The sequence below is a fragment of the Cebus imitator genome, unplaced genomic scaffold (genome assembly GCF_001604975.1).
Source record: "Cebus imitator isolate Cc_AM_T3 unplaced genomic scaffold, Cebus_imitator-1.0 Scaffold31, whole genome shotgun sequence".
In the NCBI taxonomy this organism is placed as follows: Eukaryota; Metazoa; Chordata; class Mammalia; order Primates; family Cebidae; genus Cebus; species Cebus imitator.
The window spans coordinates 5,555,438-5,561,300 of record NW_016107346.1 but is presented as its reverse complement, the minus strand read 5'-3'; the positions used below and the strand labels follow the sequence as shown (position 1 = coordinate 5,561,300).

General features: G+C 37.4%; 1 pseudogene; it reads left to right on the top strand.

The window, feature by feature from the left end:
- LOC119470443 overlaps positions 1 to 3,267 on the top strand; it is a 15,687-nt pseudogene extending 12,420 nt beyond the window's left edge.
- Positions 3,268 to 5,863: the final 2,596 nt, after the last annotated feature.

Sequence of the window (5,863 nt, the reverse complement as noted above, 5' to 3'; positions counted from 1 at the left end):
TTTGGTCTATATCTTAGACTTCAGAAATTTAGGTAGTAGAACTGGGGATAAAGAAAATACAGAGAAGGTGGGAATATAAGTCAGATAAGCTTTTCAATTATAAATTACCCTGAACCACACAGGTACCTAAAACACCAAGACCACAGGATAGCAAGACTGATGATTTTAGTTGTCTAGGAAAAGCACTCTGTCAGTCATTTTCCTGAAGTAACTTACATTGTTCAAAATCTATCCTGAGCCAGATGGTTCAGGATAGATTGTCGCTATCCAGGTTCATTCTAATTTTTAAAAATATCACTTTATTACTGTTTCATAACAAACATACTACTAGATAACAGGAATGTAAGGCTAATTGCCATTTGAAAGGGATTCTATTTTGGATGCTGACATTCTTTCTTGTTGAGAAAGAGAAGAGATACTGAGAAACTGGTGGTGGAGGTGCTGTGGGTGCTTTGGTCCATATTCCATAGGGATCAGTAAGAAATATAGAAAATACAATCTAAGAAAGGAAGTGACTTTCAAATTTATTCATGGGGCATGTTAGAGAAGCTTAGCTCAGGAAAAGGTCATGTTTATTTTCTCCATATATAAATTTGGCCTCCGTATACTCCTCATGCTCCAAATCTAACTGATTTAAGCTACACCCAGATCCCAGGCCAATTGTTTAATCATTTGAGACATTTTCCTGTTCATTGGACACAGAAAAGAAGCTTTGATGAGAAACCTAGAAATTATCTGCTCCAGATTTGAAGTCAGTAAAACATCTTATAGGGAATTATTCTTTGTTAAATTTTATGGAGACAGCATTAACAAGCCACTTTAGAAGCCTGTAAAGTTACTAAAGGTTATCTACTGGCAGTCTCTGTCTAGGTTTGGATAATCCATTGGTAGCCCATTGGTTCAACAACTTTTCAAAGTTTCATTTTTCATGGTAGAATTCTTACCTAGTTTCTATCTACAGTCAATATATCATAAATAACTAATTTGTAACATTTATGGTAATGACACTAAGAATAACAGGAAAAAATTTAATAAAAACAGATTCATTTTATGAAGTTTCTTTCTTACACAAGTCCAACCTTCTAGTAGTTGAATAAAATCATAATTGTATTTACTAGAAATTCTCTACTGGATATCATTTGGGGGTTGGGGTGCAGGAAGTAGTAAGAGGGTGAAAAGAACTAGATTTATCGGACGAGGCTATGGGCTTATTTCTAAACTCATTAAAGAGTGGATTCACGTTATAGCTTATAAATACTTAAGTTTGTGGCTATTCTAGAGTGGCCAAAAATGAAATAACACACACTCTCTGCTATTCATGAATATCAAGAGTATCAAGGGGAAAATTCAAAGAGAGTTGAGAAATATTGAGGAAAAGAAACACCAGAGCTTCACAGGGCTAAGAGAATTATAGAAAAAGATTAGCTAGAGTATTTTTCATAAGTCCTCTGGTCAGCAATAAAAGGTAGATCCTCAATCCTATAAGGGACAAGTACTTTTAAATTACATTTGACTAGTATTCTGTGTTTCTATAAATGAGACCCTAAGAAGCAGCTGAGCCATTTGGCATGCCCTAATTTATTTGGGTTACATGGCCATGTTTTATAGGCCCACATGAAATATGAGTTCTATAAAAATAAGAATTATATCATTCCTTTCTGAATCTTCCTATCTTTTGATTTATGTTCAATAAATGATTGCAGATTTATTTGTAAGCTTGTTGCTTTTCAGAAACAGTGCTACTATTATCCTTCAGAATATTACAATAGTAATAGCGACATTTGTAAATACTTCGTAGTTTAGAAAATGCTTTCCCAATTATCTTTGTAGTACATCACTTTATTTCTACTCTGTGATGTATGGGAAAATGTACGAATATTATTTATGACCAGAAATAAAACAGTCTACTGGTAAACATGAACTCCCACTAAACTCCAGGTTGCTTTTTAATCCTAATATTATTATACTTGGATGAGTAGTGGTCTTTCTTCTGCCTATTTTTACAATAATCTCCTCAATCTCTGGCTCCATCTGGTGGAATACTGTGAGGTCATGGCCATGGGCATCACTCTTCCTAAATCTACTTTATGGGACTAGTATAGTGTCTTTATGATTCTCCAAGGAAACAGAAGTAAGTCTTTCAAAATCTGAAGATTGGATTATCTATTAGGCCAATAAATTTTCTCTTGCTTATGTGACTGCTTCTGAGTAGAATGTCTATTTTACAGAAACACCTTTTCCCACTAGGTTTAAAGAAGAAAAAACATACAGGTTACAAACAAACTCTACCCTGCCAAAAATAGCTTACATTTTTTTTCACACATTTTACACCTCTCTTGCCACATAAATGTCTCCTATGAAGTAGAGCAGGCTGAGGATGCTATTGTAGAAAAAAACCTGAAACACTAGTTAAATTTCCCAAAGGGAGAAACATTAAAGAGGTAAAGACCAAAAGTCAAATGCTTTGATCCTACATGCATTAATTATAGCATGTAGATTTCATTGTTTAAAACAAACAAGCATTTTTGTTGGCCGCTGCGCTGTACGCATCCACGGGGATTCTTCCCACAGAGTTCTGAAGCGAAAGGCTTACAATTAAAAGGAAGAACAAATTTAAAGATAATTCGGGAATTCTATTGACAAAGCTTGTGGGTCTCTTAGACTCCAGCAGTAACTGCTGCTCTACCATCGGGAGGAGAGGGGGTTCCAGTAAGAAGAAAGTCACTACAGTGGTCCTGAAGAAGCGGCAGGTGGAGACGCGGCCCCCGGACATCCACTAGGCGGAAACGGAGGTGCTGGAGCCGGAGGAGGATTTCGAGCAGTTCTTCCTACAGCTCCAGTTCAAAAACACAGCGAAATAACCAAAATAAACATCACGACGAAAACAACTTTTGATTTAGCCCCATTTATTTTCCGACAAAAGGTATCTTTCCAGAACCAAACACATTTGATGATCTAAACCATATCAAGGTCATCAATCCTGCTCCGGGTCATCCACGAGATGCGCGAGGACTCTGCGTCTCTTATCGCGAGAACTGGCGGTGAACTTGCGGACCAGGGGCAAGCTGTGGGGGATGGACAGTATCCTTCTCCAGATGAAAACGCAGGTGGAGGCCTCGGACGAGAGCGCCCTCAACCACTTAAAGCACCCGAGTGGCAAGGCCGACGAAAGAGTGTCGGAGTTGTGCGAGAAGGCCAAGGAGATCCTGAAGATGGCGGAAATGCGGCGAGCTCGTCTGGCGAACACAGAGAAGCGAGTCTTCCTGAAGGAGGAGATGAGGTAAGGTTGGAAACTAGCTTGGATGGAACTCAGTAGTCGCCCAAAGCATGGTTAAACCGCACCCTGTGAAAAGTTATATTCTTAGGCCCTCATTCTCCATTTTATTGCATCAAAAATTGAGCATTTGGAACAAAGTTGGGGTAGAGGAAAGAATGCGTGCTGATTTTGATAGGTGTTAGTATACCGGCTTTTTTTTTTTGCGTCTCTCCCCCACACTGGTAATTAGAGAAAAATAAAAGTAACTCTTCGGGTTTGTTTTTGTGAGACATAAAAGTTAATTCTAACAGGGCATTCGCCAAAAGTAGACCTGTCTAGGCACTAAGGGAGTTTGGGGAAAGCCAAAGGAAACCTAGGCCGTAGAGCAAAATGGAACACAGGGTGAGAAGACAGGGAAAGAGAAATAAAGAATAAAGCCAGAGGCCATTACCTTAAATTTCCATATTGTTCTATGAGGCAGGTGTGTCAGAGGCCCATGACTCAAAGAAATGGCGTTCTTCTGGGTGAATAACATTTATTTTTAACACCAGGATATGAAACTTTGAGAGTCAATGTCTTGTAAATTTCTCCCAGCTGTGCTTTAGGTTCCCAGCTGAGGATTGTAGTCAACTGGTAAGGATGGACTGACACCTTGAGGAAACTGAAACAGCTTGTCATTTTCTCTGTTTTGTTTTTGTATGGTTTTTACCCCCAGGTTACAGTCTGCCTTATGGTCAGTGATTGATGACCTCGATATGGGTTTAGACCATCAAATATGTTTGGTTCTGGAAAGATAACTTTTGTAGGAGAAATACTTTAATAAGAGAAGTGGGGCTTAATCAAAAGTCGTTTTCATCATCACATTTATTCTTGTTACTTTGCTGAGGTTTTGAAATGTTAGGCATGGCGGTTTTTTTGCTGTTGACTTTGTGACCTGATTGTTTTTTGGTACATGTCAAGACTTGGGATCAGATTCTTCCAACTTTAGAGGAGCAGTGGAAGGCACTAGGCAAAACCTTGTGAAGAATGTAATAATGAGACTGCTTTGCATAAAGCTGGGAAGAACAAGAAAATAGTTGGAGATGGAAGATGGTTTTGTATACATTTTGGAACTTTAGTTCCTCTGTGAAAAGAAAGAGGAGACCTATGTTTTGTGGCACACTGTCTGATACATGTTGTGTAACTTATCAGATGAGTTGATTTAGACAACTGACCTTATATGACAAAGCAGTTTGAAAGGGACTATTGTAGAACCCTCACATGTTACAGGGGCATCAGACAATGGCATCAAAGGGACAATCTACAGAGGCTGGAGTAAAGAAAAGATATTATCAGGGCCTGAAAAGTCTCTTCCAGTTCATCAGGGTAGTAGACCTGTCAGATTGGAGGTCAAAGTTAAGCATATATTAAGTGTTAATTTGCCTTGAAAAACAAAGACCTAAAAAACCTTTTTTAAGAAATAAATTTTTCATTCACATAAAAAAAACCTCATTTTAGTATATTTCATAATATACATTTTACATATTTTTCAAATGTCTTAAATATTACACAATAGAAAAACAAATGAGAAAAAGTTCCTTATCTACAAGAGTAAAAAACATTAAAATGAAATGAAAGTGATAGTAAAGCAATTTTGATTAAATACCCTATTTTTGAAAAAAACTTAAAAAGCAATATAAACTTAAGAGTTCATTTTTAGATACCTCTTTGGAACCTTGAATGAGGTTACACAGGTAAGGACCCTGAAGGTTAAGCTTCATTAGTTTCATGACAAACAGCTCTGATTGACTGTGAAACACCATAGATGGAAGAGGCTTTTTTAAGGTTGGTTTGATCGTCATTATTTCTTGGTTGTCTCACTTACTGATCATTTTGTTCAATTTCCAGGTTTGCGATAGGGATATTTTTGAAAGTCAATATTTTGGAGTAATGTAATTTTTTTTTGTTTTTGGTAACCACCTGTTTTCATATAGGTTAGAAGAAAGACCACATCTCTGGTTTCAGGTAGTTTTCTGTTGTTGTTTCCAAAGTTTGGATATGGTGTGGCTGGAGAGGAAACTATGACTTATATGTGACAGCAACCAGAGTATCTACATAGGAGTTTATATAAATGGCAGCTTGGAGTTGTTTGATGAGGTGGCCATTAGTGTCTGAAGTGGCTTTAGGGTTTGGCATGAGAGGTATTTAATGTTTAGCACACACTTAATTTCCTGTGTAGACTTTTAGTTCTGTATCCTTCCTCCCTCACTTTCTCTTTAATTCTCTCCCTCTCAGGCAATAAACAACATGTTTGACCTGCCCAGATATGGCAACCACTCTTACTGATTCTAGTAGCAACTTATATTGATGACATGTTTTAATGTTTAAAATTCACTGTTGATTTGTTTCAATTCTTATCAATTATTCTACAGTCCTTTACTCTCTTGATGGTTGAGGAAAAGCTCGTTTCCCTTCTTCACTCTTTGTGGATTTTCTTACATTCATTCATAAGAAGAAGTATCATCCATAGAGAAAGAAGGGAGAGATTCTGGGAGATAGGGCGACAAATAACTTGACCAAGCCTTTTGCATCTTTTAGAAACTCAATAGGCTGTTCTCTCTGGTACCA